Source organism: Protopterus annectens, chromosome 3.part0, assembly GCF_019279795.1.
Source record: "Protopterus annectens isolate FY-2018-M chromosome 3.part0, PAN1.0, whole genome shotgun sequence".
In the NCBI taxonomy this organism is placed as follows: Eukaryota; Metazoa; Chordata; order Ceratodontiformes; family Protopteridae; genus Protopterus; species Protopterus annectens.
In genome coordinates, this window is record NC_056731.1 from 1,036,956,643 (window position 1) to 1,036,980,330 (window position 23,688).

Here is a 23,688-nt window from a genome sequence, read left to right on the forward strand (position 1 = left end):
CACACACCACACAGCTTATAGGATGAGGTGTGTCCCAAGTTTCTTGTTAAGTGAAGAACATCACCAGGCCTTGTACAGTATGGTGATGGGGGATGTACTGGGTGTTCATGAACAATACATAGTATAACATACTGTTATATACACGTTGACAAACACATAACAGTCATAGACACATCTGAGAGACCTGGGTTTATCAGTGCTAACTACCTTGACAGTGAGTCCATTCTATTACATATAATTTCCACACAGCACATGCATCATTGGGCTGGATAGTGTAATCAGTTACCTGTATGGTTGATGGTGACAGTGGTCCTCATACAGTTGACCTTGAGGCATGTACTGGTGTACTATTGTGTAAAGACAGTATACCCAGCACCCACACCCCACATTGGATATTTTACTCACTGAAACCCATGATAATGTTCTTACATACCCACGATCACACATTGACCAGGACTGCAATACAATCGCTTGTCTATCTAATCATTGCTACTACTGGGATATGCATTTATTACACATGCCACAGGGATAGTAGGGTGAGGGTTTGTCATGGCTCTCTTAATGTCAGCAACATCACTATCCCTTATAATGTATGGCAAGGTGTATTGTATTTGGAGAATGTGACCTAAGAATGCTGTATCCTACAAATATACACACTTGCACACATGCCACACTTGCCAGGACTCAGAGGGTACCCTATGCCTATCGACCCATTTGTACAACAGTGGTACTGCAAGCTCCAGGTAACTCATAAGGTGAAGAGTGTAACAAGGTACATTTAACGTCCATTACAGCAGCAGCCATTTCTAACTATGGCAATGGGGGGGTGTAGCAGGTGAGAAAGCCCTCAAGGTATTATCAACTACAAGTTTACAAATACACAGACCCTGTTATTCTCAGTAATGCACACTAACACATTTGTCAGTACTGGGGTCCACAGGTGCAGGTGTTCCTAGAAGTGTACCAGGATAATGTCCATGTAGAAATGAGAAGAGTAGGGGATGTGGGTAGAGTGGTATCATGCCACTTGACATTTGTCAGCAGGCCATCTATCACTTGAGTGATCCCCAGGGTGGCAGTTAAATGCAACATCCAATCATCTGGTTGTCTCTTGTAAAGGGCCAGTGAGGGGCTCCAATTGACATGTATGCAACATATATTACATAACATGGCCAGTGTCTGGGTTGGAGACCTGTACCCAAGCATGTCCGGTTGACTGTGGTAGTCTAGTTGAGGTATCCATGGCATGTGGTGCATACAGGGTGGGGTTTCCTAGCTGTAGCTAGGATACATGTCAGTGTCAGTCAAGCATAGATTGCCTGTAAGCAGCCAAGATGGATATCTGACATATGCACATCTGTACAGAGCACAGACAGAAATCAGCTAGCCAACAGGTTATGCATTAGGATAAACGTTTTGACAGATAGACGTCTGACACTGATAGGTATACCATTACTACATGAAAGTAGCCCTCAATGACATGTCCTACACACATAGTAGTCTACAGTTAATATCCACATATCAGATCAATATCCAGTAGCAAATACCTAATAACACACAGCTCACACACCAAGAACATGATAGTCAGTACTCAGAGTCCTGCTTTGCATGCAGGGGTGTATGATTCCAGTATTACAATGTGCAAACTACTCTTACTTGGGAAAGCACTGTTAACAGTAGTAATGTAATGATACAGTACATGCAAGTGTGACTGCATATAACCTGGGATACTACCCATGTATGAAACACAAAGAGAAAAGATTGTTGTACTAGTCATATATACTCAGGTGTCCCATACAGTATATTCACACCCCTTGCTACTGTAATGACATCACATAGAAGCATGTTATGTACATGGAATTAAATACACTTATTAAAGATATCATTACCCTGCTATTTTCTCAGTGTGGAATGTGATTACTGGTTACCAAGGCTAAGCTATGTTTAGCAGGAGTAAGCATTGCTTAAATGTAAATTCTAAGCAGATTTGCACAGTGGTAAGCAAAGTCTACACACTGTAAGCGCTCAATCCTTTAACAGTACGTTAGCAGCGCTTACCATTGTGCAAATCCATTCAAACCACTTAAAGTCGCTCAAAACTGCCTTAACCACTCTGTATCCAACAGTCCTTGTTCTGCCTAGCAACAAACCAAACACCACGGGCAGGTCTTGAGCCCAGGGCCCTGTATACTATAGTCACAGCAGTTAACCAATAAGCCACCACAGCTGTGAAAATGCTTGTTGTTTTTTTTCAACTATATCTGTCAGTATACAAACTGAATAGTAGTGAACAACTGCTTTGACTTCTACAATTGTTTAGTACTTGCTAGTGAAAATAGTGTTGAATCAGTATGTTATATCTAAATATACATTGAATCAGTAGGTTATTATATATAAATATAAATTTATATATATATATACATATATATATATACATTTACATGTAGATATATGTCTATATGTATATATATATATATATATATATATATATATATATATATATATATATATGTATAGATTTAGATCCATCACCTAACACACTTTAACAAAAAAACACTTTCACCAAAAAAGCGCTTTCGTTAACATGCGTTAAAAAAAATAGATCTACTTTTAGGCACCCCACACCCCTCTACTTTAATATTCTCACTCCGAGATCACACTACAGTGAAGAAAAGGGAATATTTCCTTATCCACACAGTAGTATGATCTCTGCAACAGTCATTCCCCCGTGACTCCCTCTAGCTGCAGGCATACTTCCGGAAAAGTGCTTTTTCAGTAAAAAGCACTTTCACGGAAGTATTCCCAGCTGTTTGTGCTTCGGTGAAAAGTTCCTTTAGGGATCAGTACCGATCCCATACATATGTGTGTGTGTATATATATATATATATATATATATATATATATGTATATATCTATATATATCTATCTATCTATATATATATATATATATATATATATATATATATATGTGTGTGTGTGTGTGTGTGTGTGTGCGTATATATATATATATATATATATATATATATATATATATATATATATAAGATATGCCCATAAGATGTTGTAGAGTTATACCTCAACACCAATAGTCACAACGTCTTAGTGCAAGGGGATGTAATGTTAGTATTGCAGGTATAAATGTAGAATATTGCTACAGTAACAGGTGTTCTGTTAACAGACATGTGTGGGAAGTCACTTCTGATACTGACATGTACACCATCAGTTACTGACAGGCATCATAAAATCATCAAAGTTAAGTACCACGCAAATCACAGTAATGATCCTGTGGAATACAGCAGAGATATGACCAATAAATCTGGACAGTCTGACACAATCTGGTCAATCCAGAGGTATACATAGAACTCCTTAGTGCAAGATGTGTGGACCAAGCCTGACAAAGTGGATGTTTACAGCCATGTAAATGGGGATATCACACAAATACTGTAAAATATAAGCTCACACAGTTGATGCATTCACACACTCCTGTCTGTCCTAACACATATTAAATGGAGGAGCAGAGGTTCCAAGCCCACATTAGTTAGTGACATACATCTTCACAGCATCTCACTGCTTTTTCAGAAATACACAACACTTATGGTGGCCATGCAACAGTACACCTGATAAATATCTGGACATAATATCACATTAGGTAAATACACTGAGCTGCTAGGCATATCACAAAGCACTGTGTAAACTACAGGCAGACTGCCACAACACTGATCTAAGTTTTTATGGGGAATACACATGTACTTGCAAATATAGCAAGCACTACAGGCATTTAACAGCACAGAGTAACAGACACCAGTGTGAAATTGCATACCCACAACCAATCTCAACATAGTCACAGTCACATTATGGTAAGCCTAATTAATAGTATAGTATAGTATATGGACTGTGCGAACAAAGCAATCCTCATATGTGACACTCACACAATAACCCTACATATACTGGGCCAATGCACAGTGTAGTCTGATGCCTGATTGTGGTATGGGACATGTGTCAGTCTGGCCCTACAAACATGTATGCTGATAGGGTACCATAAACTGGAGCAGCATGCAACATGAGACAGAACAGGACCAAGAGCAATGACATCTACCACATTCTGTACACAGGCCAAGTAACATATTCACAATACACAATCACCATAAGTACACAGACCTCACTACTGTACAGACTACAACATAATGTCCAGGTTTTGTCCTCAAATATAAGGCTTACATAACATGTCTAGCAGTATGATATCTCACTGGCTTGTTAGGTATGATGTCAGTAGATAATGATGTACTGTACATATGCACATCTTACTGCATGACATATGAACAAAGGGTGGCAGACTTGGGGGATGGAGGCACAAACACAGGGCCATACTGACATATTGCTGTGATAAACTGATACATTTCCTGGTGTAATAGGGTTTGTTGTGACATATCTCTTCTGAGGGATATGAAGTCAGTAACTCACATGGATGTCACCATGTACTGACTGCAATCATCAGAGTATGCTACTGCATTTCTAAAGATAGGAAATATGTGAATAACACATCACATGTAAGACTCCAAACTCTGGCCATTCAGCAGATAGCCCTACAGGTGAGAGTTTCCTCAACCACATAACACTGTCTTGCCGGACTTTAAATCATGTAGAACAGCCATATCCACACAAACCCTGTTAAACCAACATTACTTCAAATGTAGAACAGCAATACTTACATTCTGTCCCCATGTCTGGAAGATTGCCCTCATGTTTGCTGCCCTGTCTCCACATTGTATGTTGTAAGAGGTATTTCCAACTACCCTCTGTGATGCTGTTTGTCAAACACCCACATGAAGTCCTGCTCACAGTGAAGGAAAAGGGCCAACACTCACATGAAGTGCTTAGTTATAGGAGTGTGTTTCCATGCAATTGGCTATAGGAATGATACCACAGCTGTTCCACATGCAATTAGCAAGTGGGGGACTGCAATTTGTGCACAGGCGATCAGCTGATCATGAGCATTGCTTACAAAACTCAAGCTGCTGCCTATGCAAAACAGATGTACTTTTCCACATCCACCAGAGAGGGAGAGAGAGAGAGAGAGAGAGAGAGAGAGAGAGAGAGATTGAGTCAAAGTAAGAAAGGAAGGGTGTACGAGAGTAAGAGCCAAGCATGTTTGTCTATGATCCATGGGTAGAGAGTGGTATCTGGGTATTATAACGGTTGCCTGCATTGTTTACTAATCCATACTGTCATATAGTAATTGCACATGGGTGTACACATTTATGTCTGAGGATTGTCTAAAACTACCTCAACAGTGTTTGAAAATTGTTGTCCTTGTAATGTGGACAATGGGACATATAGGTCCTCAATATAATGATGTAGCAAAACCCATACTGCAATGGATCTTGTCATTACACAATTACCCCAACACCCACACAGGATACTAATGGCACACACACAAACACACACCTACTAGTACTGAGTTTCAAATCCCTACCTGACTATGTATTGCTATTACAGTGTTACGCAGTTATTGCACTCACCATGGAGCTTACATGTTGGAGAGCTATCCAAAGGTATCTTTGAAGGTGAGTTACATCAGCAACAGTGCTAAAGGAGGGCTAAGGGAAGTGTAATAAGTGTGAATGTCCACAAAAGCAGGTGTCAACAAAGACACACACATGCTCTCTCAGGGAAACACACACATTATCACAGTTTGCAGGGTCAGGATTAGAATTCCTACCTAACTAGTTTGCTTTACTACATTATTACTCAGTTACCAGAAGTGCCACAGAGCTTATATGACTGATGCATGACCAAAGGGTTATTTCAAGGTGAATGACATCAGCAGGCATGCTAAAGTAGGGCAATGGGAGGTGTATTGAGTGTGAATGGCTTCAAAATCATTAATCTCTACACAAAAACACACATACACACACACACACACACACACACACACACACACACACACACACACACACACACACACACACACACACACACACACACACACACACACACACTTGTCAGTACTGAGATGCATAGGTTCATTGCTTCACAGTTATGTAGTAGGTGAATGGGGCTGTAGGCTGTACAAGGCTAGGCAAAGGGAATACCTTGGCATCAGGCCAAATGACAACAGTCTCCAGTATGGCTCAGGGGTGTAGTCCTTGGAGTGGTCCCCACAGGTGGGTATTGTATTCACCATCCACTCATCTGAGTTACTATTGTGGGTGACCAGTGATGTGCTCTGCTTTCCATGTATGTGATCTATATTTCATAACATGGACAGTGACTGGGTTGTGCACATGTCCTACACACATGTTCTTTGACATGTGGGAGTGTACTTGAGGTCTCTGGGGCATGTTGTGTGGACAGATTATCTTCTGATGTAGCATTCCTGACCTCATTTGGTGAGAACTGGCTATGAAACTGAGGTCGTGCTTGCACCTACATTGACAGCATGATACAGGTATTCAGTGGAGTTAGTGGCGTCTGTCCATACAGGGCATGTGTATAAGGCATGGTATTCCCTTTGTGCATTACATTTACAGACTCTACAGTTGTTGCAGGTGTCCAGTGGAAAACATAGCAAAAGGGCCACTGTAAGCATTTATTTGCCCTAATGCAGGGATGGAACAGGGTGCCATGTCCTTTTACTTGCTGTATACCACACAGTCAGGAGATGTAACACATCACAGTACCTTCTGATGTCAGTGGTACTGTTGTTGTTAGCAGGCATGTAGTCCTCTGATGTCAGTGGCACTGTTGCGGTCAACAGGCATGTAGTCCACTGCAATCACAACATAGTTACTATCTGTGAGGCAATATGCAGGGAACTACCAATATAGTGGTTGTTGCCTACCCAAGTGTGTTTGTGTATGAGACATGGGTGGAGAGTGTTCTCTGAGTAATGGAAGGGTTGCCTATATTGTACACCAATCCATAATGTCGCATGTAAGGCTATGGATTGTCTACACTAGCCTCTCTGGTGTTTCACATCTGTTGTCCTTATAAGGTGGACTTTGTGACATATACTAGGTCCTCATCATAATAATTTAGCAAAACCCATCCACAATGCATCCTGTTATTACACAATCACAGCATCCTCAACAGACACACACACACTTGTCAGTACTGAGATTCAACCCCCCTATCTAGTTATGCATTGATACTATACTGTACCGCATTTATCACACGTACCACGGAGCTTATAGGATGGATGTTGTCCCAAGGTACTTCTAAGGTGAGGAACATCACCAGCCCTTGTAAATACTGCCATTGGGTGATGTAGTGGGTGAGAGATCCCAAAAATAATTTTACCCTAAACACACATTTACATTTGCCAGGGGTGAGGTTCAAACCTCTATCTAACAATTGTTATGGACCATTGTAATTATGCATTTACCACTGATCTGACATGGTTTAGGGTTGGCAACAGGTACTTCTAAGGTGGATGATGTCTGCAAGACTGCTAAAGTTAGGCTCTGAGATGTATACTGGGTATGAATGGGGCCAAGATCGTTGAGGTACACACATACATATGTATACACACAAACACTTGACACAGATGAGATTCTAGCGCCTACCTGTGTAGTTACTGATATTACATTGTTCCACATTTATGGCATGCACCACAAAAATTACATGTTGGAGAGCTCTCCAGGGGTATCTTTGAAGGTGACTAACATCAGCAGCAGTGCTAAAGGAGGGGTAAGGGGAGAGTAGTAAGCATGAATGTCCATAACATTGGATATTTTCAAGGACACACACACTCGCTCATTCACAGGTTTACAGTTGCCAGGTTTGGTATTAGAACTCCTACCTGACTAGTATGCTACACTATAGAATTACACTGTTATCACATGCACCATGGAGCTTATAGTGCTGGTTCTTGGCCAAAGGGGTATTTCAAGGTGATTGACATCAGCAGGCTTACTAAAGTAAGGCAATGGGAGGTGTAGTGACTGTGAATGGCCTCAAAATCATTAAGCTCTACACACACAGAATTTCACAGTTGCCATGTCTGGGATTAGAATTCCTACCTACCTAGTACGGTACATTACAGCATAACATGGTTATCACACGTGCCACAGAGGTTATAGGGCTGGCCCTTGTCCAAAGGGGTATTTCAAGGTGACTGACATAAGCAGGCTTGCTAATGTAGGGCAATGAGAGGTGTAGTGACTGTGAATGGCCTGAAAATCATTAATCTTCACACACACACACACACACACACACACACACACACACACACACACACACACACACACACCCACCCACACACACACACACACAGAGTTTCACAGTTGTTATATTTGGGATGATTAGAAATACCACCTAACTAGATATGTTGCACTATAGCATTACACAGTTATCCCATGTGCCATGGAGCTATAGGGCTGGTTCTTGTCCAAAGTGGTATTTCAAGGTGACTGACATCAGCAGACTTGCTAAAGTAGGTCAATGGGAGGTGTAGTGACTGTGAATGGCCTCAAGATCATTAATCTCTACACGCAAATACACAGAGTTTTACAGCTGCCATGTCTGCAATTAGAACTCCTACCTAACTAGTATGTTACTCTACAGTATTACGCAGTTACTGCAAGCACCACAGAGCTTATGCAGAGAGGGTTATTTGAAGGTGACTGACATCAGCACGAGTGCTAACATGGGCAACAGGAGTGCAGTGTGTGTGAATGGGCCATAAACCATTCCTCTGGAAACACACACACAACACTCAGTCACACAAAATTTTATATTTGACAAGACTGAGTATGCAAATGCTAGATGAATACTGATTTGTACTATAATGTTACACAGTTATCACAAGTACCACTGACACTATAGGGCTGAGGACTACCAAAAGTAAATGTCTACAGTGATTGACATCAACACATCATGTGATATTGGCCAGTTGGTTGTTTGGTGGGTGGGACAGGCCTCATGATGGAATTATCTTTGTCATTGTCTGTCTCTGTCTTCCCCACATCTCTGTGTGTGCATGTTTGACCTATTGTAGTGCATTGGTCTTGGATATGTGTGATTTTTCCTATCCAATGTGTGTGCAAAGCATGAATGGTGTGCAATGTGGTGTGTGTGCACAGACATCTGTGACTGACAGATATGTATAGTCCACTGCTGTTGTCAGACATGGGCTTCATTTCTCTAAGTGTAGGAGTATGCCCAGTATGACCTTCTGTATTTTCTTGTCAGACATGAGCTTCATTTCTCTAAGTGTAGGAGCATGCCCAGTATGACCTTCTGTATTGAGTGTGTGAATCCATTCTAGGTAGGTTGTACTCCAATGCAGGATTTTGTGTTCTACACCTACAGCTAACAACCTGTTTCTGCAGGATATCTGTAGATAGGTTGACAATATGGAGTCACAATGGGCAAAAGATAGTTGGATACTGTAAATATTTTGTCTGTGCTGCTTGTGTTACATGGTTGGTGTTAGTAGAGGTATTCAGACATATGTACTGTTTTACACTGTGATGTACTATGTCATCAACTACTGACAGATATACTTCCTGGGAAATACAAGATGAATGAAGCTGTTTCCAGTATTGTGGTCTGCAGCCTACATATTCTTGCACACTCATGCCATTCTGGAGGGGTAGCTGCAGACACTTGCTGATGGGTCTGTGTAAATGGTCTAGCACCTTCGTACTGTGGTGACTGAGGATCCCCTGCTTGTACATCTATCGACATAACAGAATGGCCATATCCTGCTGTGGCCATACCTCTCAGCTGTACAGATTCACCCAGGTTACCCAGAGATAGTGCTCATATATCTGGTCAGTTGCCATTCACATTGTGGTTTACAAGCAGGTTTGTAGCCACCCATTACTAGGTTTTCAGGCAGGTGTAGTATGGGCACACATTAGAGTTTCAGACTTCACACACTCCATGACATCCATGCTTCTACACCCCCCCACTCTGTTATTCTATCCTCTTCCTAACATTATGCGAGCGATGTCTGAGAAGTATCCCTATAGTTGTCCCTTCATCCCAGCGGTATTTAGGGGTTGGTCCACAGTTCATGCAGCAGGACATGGTGGGCTTGCTACTGGGATTTATCAAGATGGCCTTGCATTTGTGTTGTTTGGACTGTATTATGTTGTTAGTTGGGACCCCATGAGATAACATACACTGGCAGTACTAGTGAGGCACAGGCCTTTGACAGAGGACTGTAGGCCATTTGGTAGTGATGCAGGCAATCTATAGCAGGCCAGTGCATTCTGTCACTCCTACAGTCCCAGGCTGTGAGCCACTGGATTTCTCTGGGGTGACAGGGGAAGTGTGTGAGGTGTTAATGGTAATAGTTCCTGTTCATATTAATCGATTGTTCTGTATGCTGGCAGGGTGCTGCTTACAGCTAGGGTCACACCTGCATGGGACACTTCTTCAGCATGCTGCATTCTGTAGGTATTCCCATACAGAAGTGGGGGTCATACTGTACTCATTCCCAACAGCAGTAGTTATCAAAGCACCATCTCCTTTTACCACGTAATGATTAATCCACATAAAATCTGTCAGTTATACACATGTATGGCTATGTAGGTCATCTGTTGATCTAACCATAAACCCTGTTCATTCATGGAGTGCTATGTACAGCATATATCAGGGAAATTATCTAAACTGAGGCTTGATGCCTACTCTGGGGGCAGCACTACATGCATATCTGAAATCAGGTGATGTATTATTTCTTAGTGAATATGTAACAGTTGACTGGTGTCTGATTAGAACACACATGCAGTGAATACAGGAATAATAAACACGTATTTGAAAAGATTACTTATCAAAGCATACTCCTGTTTTAAACTTTATTGATAATGTTCATTTAAATCTGGCATTTAGACACACAGATAGCAGTTCAGGACTTCAGTATCCTTACCCATATGCCATTTTCATTGACTGGGTGGAATATAGCATTATTTCAGACAGAGTGAGCAGAACACAGGCTTGAACCTTACTCTAGTTATTGCACTACATTCTTTTCAGACATTTGTGATTACATTCTTTATTCATTTACATTTAACAGTTTACTTTTGTCAGATTAAGACACACATGCAGTGAATACAGGAATACTGAACACTTTTATTTGACAACATTGCATATCAAAGCACCATCACCCTTTACAATTTTTTGATTAATGTTGCTTCAACTCTGGTATGTAGACCATGGATGGCTGTGTAGGACTTCTGATAAGTAACTCATATACCCTGTTCACTTATTGAGTGCAAAGTACAGCATATTTCAGACAATGAGCAGACAGAACAGTGACTCATAATTTGGGTAGACTCCAACAGTAACTATTGTTTGGAAGCTGTACTACAGAGTACTGTATGTTTACTTGCTTTAACTAGCTTTCCCATTTCAGGTAGGCTATGAAACATTAATAAAGACGTAAGATGTACCAGGTATGGTGTACTTGACTGTTAAGACTGCAAACTCTGCAATTAATTCCTTGTATAATTATATTATGCATTAAGTTATTTACTTTGATGTTTTCTTTCTTACCATATGATTGCCTCATCCTGACCAGGCACCTTGCATGGGATTGGACATTGTGAGCTCTCTCTTCTGCAGCTGTGGTAAGAAAAGCAAACCATTATGTATACCAGTTTTGTGCAGATTCAGCTTATTTATTTCTAAATTACTGGCAAAAATACTTGCATATATGTGGAGTTTGCCCAGCCCTAGCTTCTTGGATGCAAGTGTCTAAGGTTCCCATCTTTCTACGCATCATGTCATCATTGTGGTGACGATACTGCTCACCAGTATGGGGGATACCAGTAGCACTGGCAAATGTCCTGGCTAATTGATCCCAGGCCTCAGACTTACACTCTGAGCCCTGGTTTTTACCCTGCAGAAGCTGGGGTTCACAGTATTAACCAGGAGTCCAATAAAAACTCTAGACTCCAACACACCCCACCTCTGCACCCAAAAGCACACTTCTTCTCCAACAGCACCAGGTATATCCACAGCCAAGTGAAGACTCCAAAGAATGATAGGAAATTGCTTCGTATTGTCCTTTATATAGGCTGCATTCCTGCCCCTGCATGTCATGCTGTAACTTTCAAAGGAAGATCCACGCTACTTAGCACCGCACAAACTCACACAAACTGTGTTTAAGTGAAGCTTAGCAATGCACAAACAGAAACAGACCATTGACCATGTTTAAGCACTGCTTAGCATTATTTAGCCTTTCTCAATGTAACATTTTTTTATTTTTTAAATTAAACCGATGTTTCAGTCAGCTGACAAATTTTAACGGCAAACAATGTAAGAAGTATGACTGCTTAGGCTTCGAACCCAGGACCTCCTACACTAGAAGTTATGACTCTACCTATTTACTCATTTGGATAGTGAAGGCAACCAGTATATCTGCACATATACTACTAAGGTGCCTGTTAGCTGTGCACAGCTTTGCTGCACAGGTTTCTGCATTGCTGAAGACCTCATAACTACAACAACTGAATACATCTATTTTCTATTTTTAATTTTATACCAGATGTCTTCTGTATATGTATAAGTGTTGCTTGGCATTGTGAAGAAACACTCTGTACCATGCAAACAAGCAGTTAAAAATGTTTAAATTGATGACATCCGGTTTCTACATTTAGATATATATCAGCTGTCTGCTGTATATGTATAAGTGCTGTTCAGCATCACTAAGCACTCTGTGCCACACAAATAGCACATAAATGTAAAAAAAAAATAAATTGTAATTTTATGTAATAAAATCTGTTGTTTACTTTTTGGTTCTGGGTAAGAAGCCAAAAGGTATTGTGCTGTGCTTAACAGCTGTCCAGAATTTTTATGGACACTCCACAACTATGGAACAGCCTCTACACTGCTGATTACACAGATTCAATATCTGTGTTACTGTAATCTCCCTTGGCAGTGCACCAACATTGATATGTATAGCACGCTGCTGAGAAGGAACCGCAGCCATGTATATGGATACATTCTATGTAGGCTGTTCACAGAGCCTACGTGAATTTTGTTGAATCATTTGTTCATTTATCCATATGGTTGCTGACAGGCAATCTGACAATGGACCTCTTTATAATAGATGAAACATGTATGATCTTTTTGTAAATGCTGTAGCTGATATTTAACACATATATGCCTGAACTCTGCCTTCTCAACTATGTGGCAATTCAGCTGAGGAATGAAGGTTATTTTTTGTTGGTTCTTTTCCCCTCTGAAATAAATGTGAATTTATTCACACAAACATGCCAGGGACATTGGCTCTTAACTTAGATCTCTGCTACAGAATTTTTTTACACAGCTTAATGTTTGGTGCAGGCTTTAGTTGTTCTTGCTAAGCACAGTACTGGTGGTCTATAAGATGACATTTCCTTTATTCTATAGTTAGTCAGAACCCTTTTATATTATATGCAAGCAAATGGCTTGTTAAAGTGACTAAGGCTGTTTCATTTTGTGTGGGAGGTGCTGAAAGGTATACATTGGTACACTGATCACTCTTTTGCAGTAAGGAGGCAAGGCTACCTTGAAATGAAGATGTACTGCCATTAAATTCCAAATGAAAATATCCCACCATCAGAACTCTGTATCATGCCCTTGTGGATCAAATTGAAAGTGAATTTTTGGAGTCAACTTGTGAAAAGCAACTGTTTGCCAAAATAAATCACTCCCCAGTACCTATAAGAGTGTTATAACCTTAAGGTATACCTTAGGGTACCATATATGAAGCACTAGGAGTGCAGATGAAGTTGTCAAAACCCCATCTTTCTCTAGCTCTATCTATATCTATAGAGCTCTAGATCAATCCATCTATAATATTAAGTTCAGAGGCTCATACTTTGTTGCTAGGCTAATGACCACAAGAGCATTTATAAGCCTAGGGGTACACCACAGCCCAGTTTTCCCTGAGTACCTTGGGTGTCTATTAGTAGTGGGGTATTTTAGTAAAGATGTACTGGAGCTAAAGAGTTTCTGTTAGGGACGGGCGGTGTTAATTTGAGAATATTTTACTTACTAACAACCTCTGTCCATCAGAGTCATGGGATCAAGACTGGGAGTGAAGTATTTCGGACTACAGTCAGAATCTATGGGTCTCTGTTGTACCATAAGATTAAATTGCTGATATACAACATATACTGAGTAATGATATGATGCACTGTTGTTTATGGGTGACATTAAAATGTATGATAATAGCAAAACATTAACTGAACAATTTTGTAATTTAACGCTAGGTATGAATAATTTTAAAATGTGCGATGATAATGTTTTGAGTGATGCTTATCAACCACAGTCACCGCATTATATCTGCTTTGTAGTTTGCATTGAGTTATGATAGTTTGTGTGTTAAAAACAGAATAACTATAGCTGACTGAAGTAAAATTTCCAGAGCACCAGTTACACAAAACACAAGATACTGAGGAACACAAAGTCAATTGCTGATTTCCATAAGAATAAACTGCCAGTTTGAGCTGACAGATTCCCTTCTTTTGGAAGACTATATTATGACATCCTTCTGTACTGCCTGTCTCCTCAAAGCTATAATGCAAGGTATCCTGAGAAATGCCTGGAGTTCAAATAAAAGAAATGCAACTAACACACTTTGAAGTAGAAACAGTGTACGGTTTCACACATTGCAGACAGTAGAGTCAAGAAAGTAGGTATACACATATTTCACAACTTGCTTTGCAGCATCATGCTGCAACTGTAAAAAAACAATACTAAAAGAAGACATAAGTTCAAGGCAACCATAATTTCATATGTGCATCATATTTCAAAGACTTTCTACTGACTTCAGTACAGTATAAATATATGGCACCTCACTGTAGTAGTAGATAGAGAGAGAGAAAGAGAGAGAGAGAGACCGACTGAGAGCGGCCTTCTTATCAAAATACTTAGTGTTAACTTTGTTGCAAGATTATTCTTCCAGCATTATTGTTCCAGTACCGAAGAAGTATGCAGGAGGAAAATTTCCCAGCACACTAGACAGTGGAGGACCGAGCAGCAGGGGGTGAGTATAATAAATGGAAGTAGGCACAGTATACCATGGCACTGTTCAATATACAGCAACAGCTACATAGTTCTGACCTATAGTAAAGCATATACAGTACAGTAAAAGTAATGCATACAAACCTGCTACCAGACTTTTCTCACTTATGTATAGACTGGCCATACTGTGAATCAAACATTGGCAACTCAGGCAACAAAGAGCAAACAGCACAAAACAGTTGTCTTTATTTGCACAAGTGGGTGTGTGAACAGAAGTGTTTTGTGTCATCAACAGGAAAATGTGTATGGGCTGTTCTAAGTGTAATAAATTTTGCACAGTGTGTTAACGATGTAAGTTTGGTTAAAGCTTAGTGTAAGATGATCTTGAAGAGGCCACTGTCACCGTGTGTGTGTGTGTGTGTGTATGTGTGTGTGTGTGTGTGTGTGTGTGTGTGTGTGTGTGTGTGTGTGTGTGTGTGTGTGTGTGTGTGTGTGTGTTTCTGTGTGTGTTGGGACACAGTGTGCTCCTATGGAAAAGTCCAATGATTCCACAGAAAAAGTGCAAGTATCCATTGCAAGCTCATGTCCATATAAACTGTCTCTTCATGAAGTGTCACAAAGAGTTTAAAGCCCTTGCTTAGAGGCATGAGTGTTGCATGAACATGAGCAAGATGTTTCACTGGCATGAGTACCACACCCTCATGGACACATTTTTTTCTGCCCTTATTCACCGTCATACTAGAAATTGGGGTGGAAGGGGTGTCTCTGTTAGTGTTTGACCTAGGCTTCCCCACATGCATGACAGCCATTCACACTAGAACCAGATGAGGAGCAGCTACATGATCTGTCTGGGTTGCAGACACTAAGAGGCCTGGTTTGGTGGTGGTGGTGAGGTAGGGGTTGCTACCCATGGTGTCTAAAGCTACCAGTATATCATCCAGCTCTGTCCACCCCATACCCTGTGGAGCTAGCAACATACAATGTGGGATGTTTTGCAAGGGAAGACATACCTTCCTTTCTATATCTGTCAGCAATAAACTGATCTTTACTAGTAATCTGCATATCTTGCATGAGTTCCACAGGTAGAGAGGCAATGCCCATTGACAAAGAAACTGTGCTCCCTGGCCATGCCAACTGTTCACTGCCATCATTATTAGAGTCAGACTCAGCTTCACGATGGTGGAGATGGATAGTATATCACCCTTTAAAACATCAAATTAAAATACCCACAATAAGTATTTTTTTATTTTATTGTACATTATTTTATTTGCACTTGTACTTGTTTTCCAGGTTAGAACACTGATTTCCATAGACATTTTCAGACTCAGCCCAGGTGTGGTATCTGGTTAAGTGGCTTGCTCAAAGTCACACTGTTAGGTGATGGAGGCTGAGAGAATCAAACCTTGCACCTCTGGACCACAGCAAGCAGCTCATTAACATATTGCCAGTGCATACATAATAGGTATGACAGATAGCTGTAGGACATAAAAAGATAGACCTTACCTTTTGCAAGACTCTTGATGTTCAAAGCTGTGATGTTCCTAAACAGCAGAAAAAAAACTACATTAACTGATATGCACTAAACTGCGCAGTTTAGCAATATGCTCTTGCTACAGAAATACTGACACAATCATGGGTGCATCTCCGATGGAGGTTCTAGTAGCACACTTCAGTTCTGCACCAATGTCCAGCACATCACCATGAGACCCTGACTAGTCTCATTCCCCACATTTTGTGGCAAGAATACTGCTCCATCTCACATAATAGTGGTTTGGCTATTAGGCCAATCCTGTTACTTAACTTTCTGTACAAAGTGGGCAGCAAACTTTTGCACGTTTCTAATCATGTTGAAGGCCTGGTGTCTGACTTTTATTCATAATTTCTGCCTTGGCCACTGACAGCATTTATGTCACTTATTTCATCCTGCCAAGCATGGTCACAGTAGAGCCATTCATAAGTCTCCTGGCTGAACATACATTGGTCACGGAGCTGGCGGGCATGCACCAAGATCCCATTCTAATTGTGGGAGAATTTGAATGTATGTATCTTTGCTTTGCCAGGCATTATGCTGTTTAGAGAAAGCGTATTTCTCTAGTATATACTATTTGTGTATACAGATAAGGATAGATTTTATATGACAACATCTGCACTTGGCTATCCATGCTGTGTTGGTTTGATGTCTGTAATATATATTATAGTAAGATGTACTGCTTTAACAGAGTCACTGCCACTGCTACCACCCTCCAGGCCACACTGCCACCCAACAAATAAAAAACAGTTACGTAATACAGTATACTGAATACATTCTATTCTTCTGCTGCAGTTCAGATTAGTGAACAAGGAAATAAACCAAGTAACCTTAAAACCACACACAGTATCTTGACTACAAGCATTTATCATCACCTGCAACAAAGATTAAGTTGAGTTGTGGCACTGATGCTGTTTGAATGTTCCTTGCTCCAACCCAAAAAAGGTATTCCCTCACAAAATGCTAGCACAATATACAGATTTTAATGATCACATGATAAACTTATAGTAAGCATGTCTTACAACAACAAAGCTCAGTACATTGTCATACAACACGAGCAGACCACAGTCCTGACATTTGCATAATACTTCAGTCTACATTCCACAATGTGTGTAGCATCTTTAAGTGCCTGCTTACTTCTTCACTAGAAGCAGCTTGACCCTAGTTAATTTCACAAGTTGGTACACCTGCTTTGATTGCAGCAGTAAGTTAAAATGTTTCCACTAAATGCAAAATGTACATTTGTCAGCCATTTCTACAAGCCTGCCTTGATAGCTGTAGCAAGTTGAAATGTTTCTGTTAAATTTAAAATGTACTTTCACTGACCATTTTTACAAGCCAGACCTTTAGAAGATAGACCAGGAAAGATGAAAGCTGGGAAAAAGTAAATCTTACCTCATGAAGCCAGAAATTTTTTCATCTTCTCAACAACATCTTTCTCCCAGGTGTAGAATTTTCCTCAGTGTTGCTCCATGTATAGTTCCATAGTAAGATGAGGCTGTCTGCAGCTGCCAAGGTTTATATCACGCAGATTTGAAACACTGAGTATGATGATGATGATGCAAGTGAAGGCCCAACTCAAAAATGATTCTGAATCACTCATTCTACATGCTGTGGGTCTGGCAATAGTTGTGTTAAGAAGCACTTGCCATCTCATGAACCCACACGAGCACCTGCAGAGCACACTGAACTGGTCAATAACACAAATGAAGACATTAAACAACATGTATTATATTTACCACTAATGGAGGTGCAGAAGACTAATGAGAAAGTCAGGCTTCATGCACAGAGCGCATACACACTGTGCCATTACTCACATCTTAATATCACGTGGATATTCCATTTATATTGGCCTGTCTCCTTCATACCCTACCATAGATTATACTACTGAGAGATTCTGTGTTATGTGGTAATTGCCAAAATTGAAACAGGTTGAACTGCAAGTTACCAGCCATTATTCTCTGAAATAAAATGAAGAATATGTTAATAGCTTCAAACATACTGCGTCTGGCAGTGTCTCAATGATGCAGTAAAGAATGCAGGATATTTCTTTATTTACAACACAGAGAGCATCTGGACAGATGGTTTAGAGGTTCATATGAGGTTCCCAGGTAAAAGGGTATGCCTGGCACTATTGTGCCGTGGCAGTCAGTGATACTGTTGGCATACCTTCCTCTAGTGAGCACTGCAGGCAACACTAGAGTGACTAGAAAAGGAATCATACTAAATGTGTGCTTCATTTGGAAGAAAAGGTTAGAGTACAGGTACCTGAGATGTATTGTCAAGTATGTCAGTGCACGTCTTGAACATTTTTGATTCTTGATTAATACATTGAAAGTTTGGAACTAAATGCTTGCATTTTTCTTCTCATTTCACAAGGTTATTCAGGAGAATAGTTCCATATTCTGGAGGAAGATGGAACTCTTTTTCAGACATAGGTTGGACACATCCTTCACTTTCTGTATTTAAATGTTTTTATTTGCAAAATATTTATTTTATTTATTTATTTATTTTTTATTTTACATGTGTTAACCGGGGGTGTCTGATTAAGCCGAAAAGGCCCTTTTTCAGCAGAGGCCCGGGGAGAAAAGCTCCACAAAGAAAAAATTACAGACACATTTAGTTATTTAGACATGATCAGTATACACACAAATTACAGGAGACATGTTTTTACAGTGGTATGCGGCACATAAACAGTTACAGTGGAGAGAACAAACAAAAAAAATATTAATTTTAAAAATAAAGGTAATTAATAGATTTGTGGTGTACAGCTGAAATTTGGAACATAGGTAGAATACATACAGAGTACACAGATACAGTATATACATTGTAGATTAGCCAGTGTTTGTGAGTAAGATTGAAAACTGTTATCAAGTGCTCTAGATTTTGTATGTATGTGTTATCCGCTTTCACTAGCCTGGGGAGCAACCATGGCACTGCCAACTTTCCTTGAGATGTTGCCTGATGAGGTCTTTAAAGGAGGCTTTGGATGATGTGTTTTGAATGCTTGTAGGGACACAGTTCCATTTTTAGCCACTGAACAACTATATAGTGCATCTCCAAAGCTATTGTAGCTGTTGGTGACTTCTAGTAGTAGTTTGCTTGATAATCTAAGAGGCCTTTTGGCTGAGTGATGTTGTACAAGGTTTTTGAGGGCAAAACACTTATTGGGGAGGTAACAGATAGAATAACAGAGGCAGAGCTGATTGTAGGTTAGGAGGTTGGGCAGTTCAAGCCAGTGGAGCTGTCTCAAAGCAGTACAGTGATGAGTTCTATATGAGCAATTTGCAGCAAAGCAGGCAATTCTGTTATAGCAGGCTTCCATTTTGCTTAGTTCAGTTTTGTTGAGATTAGTCAGAATGGGAGATGAATAGAGTAGGGTGGATAGAAGTTGGGAACGAGCAATGGCTGATCTTGTGTTGTTGGTAAGAAATGGTTTGATATGGTAGAGCAACCCCAGTTTGGTATGTACTTTTTTAATAGTTAAGTTGAGATGAGTATCAAAATTTAGGTGGGAGTCTATGGTTATTCCCAATAGCTTAGCCTGTGCCACTGGAGCAATTGGAGTAGCATTAGTGGAGTAGATAGTGAATTGACTGTTAGTGTATTTGTTAGAACTGGTTATAATCATAAGCTGAGTTTTCTTTGGATTGAGGATAAGTTGAGCTTTGGTAAGGTAGTTTTCAACGTCAGAGAATGCTAGTTGACTTGTTTGCAGGAGGATGGGAATGTTTTGTGCAGCACAAATTAAGGTAGTGTCATATGCATACTGAATTAAAGATGCATGCTGTGTGGAGGTATTGAGGTCATTTATGAAGACTGTGAATAGTAGCGGTCCTAAGATAGAACCCTGTGGGACTCCTATAGTTATGGGCAGTTCAGTGGAGGTCCCGCCTTTATGTGTGGGTGTAATATAGGATATTTTCCAGAGTTTGGGCACATAGTTTTCAACAATTGATCTGTTTATGAGAGTGGAGACTGGGATAGCAATAGCATCTACTGTGAGTTTCAAGAAATAGCTGGGGAGTAGGTCGGCTGCTGTTGATGAGGTTTTTAGTTTGGAGAGCATGCTTTTGATTGAAGTGGTGGAAACTGTTTTGAGGGTAAAGCTAGTATTAGAGTTATTTGTGTTGGGGGGGGGGATAGTGAGGAAGGAACTGTCCTGTGATACTAAGGATAGAATTGAGTTCACAAAGTGGGAGTTGAATTGTGTTTCGATGGGAACTTTAGTGTCAGGGGTGATTGGTTTGGGGGTAGCCTTTTGGGTGGATTTTAGTAGCTGGTTTACATTTTTTCAACATTTTTGTGGGTTGTGTTGGTATTTAGTTTGCAATGTTGTGTAGTAGAATTTTTTGTCCAGCCTAATGCATTTTTTTGCACGGTTGCGCAGTTCTTGGTACTTAATTAGGCTTTGTGTTTCTTTGATTTTGTGATAGTAAAGCCAGTGTCTCTGGACTAGAGGATTTGTTTGGCTACTTTACTGAGTCAGGGGTTGTAGAGGTTCTAACCTTGATTTTGCTCAATGGAGCGACAGTGTCTAGGTGTTGTAGAAATGTTTTGTTGAAATATGCTACAGCCTGGTCAAGTGGGAGGGTTTTTAAGGGGGTCCAGTCACAGTTACAGAGTAAAGTGTTGAGGACCTCAGGAGAGAATTTTTTTGTGTTTCTAGTGGATATATAGTTAGTGGTTTTGCATATGCTTGTTCTACTATGTATAAAGTATATTATGTTGTGGTCACTTATGGTGTCTGGGAGACTGCCTGTGTGAGGGTACAATGTGGGGTTGTTAGTTAGGACCCAGTCAAGGATGGGTTCCCTTTTAGATTTTTTATCACATCTAGTTGTAATTTGGACTAGCTGCTGGTAGCCGTGGAGATTTATTAGATTACTTGGTGGTTCTGATATACAGGTGAAGCAATCTAGGTTGAAGTCCCCCAGAATAAGGGTTTCTTGTGAGTATGTGGAAGAACACCAGGATAAGAAGTCTTCAAGGCTAGCAGGTGTATTACCAGGTGGAATATAGATCACAATTGTGGTGATGACCTTTTTAGGGTGAAGTTGAAGTTGTGAGATAAGTATGTCCCAATTATTGGGGGAGGGGTAGGAGTTTGGTAATTGATGGACAGTTAAGTTTGACTTGTACAGTAAGGCAGTTCCACCCCGTTTACGAAGTGGTCTGTCTTGTCTAATGATATTGTAGCTGGTAGGGAGAACTTCTGAGTTAGCTATGTTTTTATTTAGCCAGGTTTCTGTTAAAGCAACTATATCTGGGGAGTAGTGTGCTATTGTGGCCTGGAGTTCAGGCATTTTATTTTTGATACTTCTTATATTAATATTTAGCATTAAAATATGGTTGGTTTTGCTGCTGTTGTTGATTTGCCAAGGGATGAAGAAAGTGGGGATGTTATGTTCTGACATTTGTGTTGGAGCAGTTTGAGTTTTTTTTCAACTGCATTACTTCTAAGAAATTTGCCTGTGTAAGTGTAAACTGTATAGTGGAAAATCTGACATATACATGTGTTGGTATTAGTATTGACATGTGGATGATGTCCTCAGCCTGACTTATCAGTTAGTGAGGTAGAATGTTTATACCCATTTCAATGGTAGCCTAGCACACATATATGCCAGTGATACAGCAGGTGACAGGTACAGAAAAGCAGTTGTTCATACTGACAGAATGATGTTCCAGTACCTGTAGGTAGTACTGCACATATGTGTAATAGGCAGTGAGGGAAGTACTCCCTGAAAAGATTACCCTATTAGCACCTTTTTAGATAGCACATCACACAATATCAAACCTTAGATGTAATTCAGATGCACCACTCCTCAGGGTCTTTGTTATTTTCTTCTTGTAATTACTTTTGTACCATATAATTACTCATAGTGTTCTATTGTGCTATCATATACTGATTTAATGCAATTCCTCCTTCCTTTTTTCTAACATTCCTTCCTTTGTTGCTGTGCTTTCCTTTTAAGATCTTTTTTATGCCATATCTCTCTCCTCATTTTGCAAATATATGCATCATCTGCCATGGTGTTGCCAGAGGCTAGGCCTAGTTCCACCATCCCACAGTGAGCCCAATCAGACATATATCTGCCACTGAACTAATTGGGATTGCACCCCCAGTGGCTGGACCAGAAGACAGTGACCTCTTATCTTATTCCTTTTAGTGCATGCACATGCTGAGTTGCTCACACCTTCCACATTTGACAAATTTACTCTACAAATCACTTAGCCACAACTGCAGCTTTCTCTGCATTGCTGCAGGTCCTGCTCCAGAAACAGGTGGGATTAGTAATTAGCTAAAATTTTAGCTCTGAGTTGTCATGTTGTTAAATGATAATGAGCTGTGAGCAGTGCCATGCCCAGATGATCAACAACTGGAGGCTAACCTCCATACTGGTGAACATGTTTGCAAATCCCAGGGATTATTTCAAGTTTATTTTAGGAAGTATATAATTCTAATCCCTGCCTTGTTCTTACAGATCTTAAGTAAATAATGTTTCTTCGGGTTTCTTAGCTTTTCTTTTTGCTACTTTCTGATTCTAAAATATGGATTTCTTACCATAATCACTTCAGTGGAACAATATATAAAGTTTAATAAACACATTTGCATTTACCCTGCTCTGAACAGCTGTCAAATTACTGTGGGGTTTACTAGTAGGAGTCTTGTCTCAATCCATTTGCTTTTGTTACATTTTAAAATAATTTCATTTAGCTAATTATTCATTTATTGTCTTTTTGGCTGATAGTGATACTTCTTGTTGTTGAACTCTGCTCCAGAATATCAAAACATGCTTGCCTTTTACAAGCTATTTTCTTCACAAGTACATCAGAGCATGGCACCGCATGGCATCTAAACTTTGAAGACAGTGGACAGCTGCTGAGTATACAGTAAATAGAAGCACAAGTGCACTGAACTTAATAACATAGTTTTACTATGTAGTCTAAAGGTCAGCCTAGTGACTAAGTATAAAACTCTAATAAAATAAAATGTCAGCATGTATATACAAATAAAAGACTAAGACAATCAAAAGTCCCTATAATATGATATGCTCTACTGGAATTTCTAATAACAATATAAAAGTGAATCAAACCTCTCAACTGTCCAAATTTTCACAGAATGTCCAGATTTTTACCTCATATTGTTGGTCTGTTTCTTATACAGTTTGTGGTTTTCTGGCAAGTCATTGAGGACT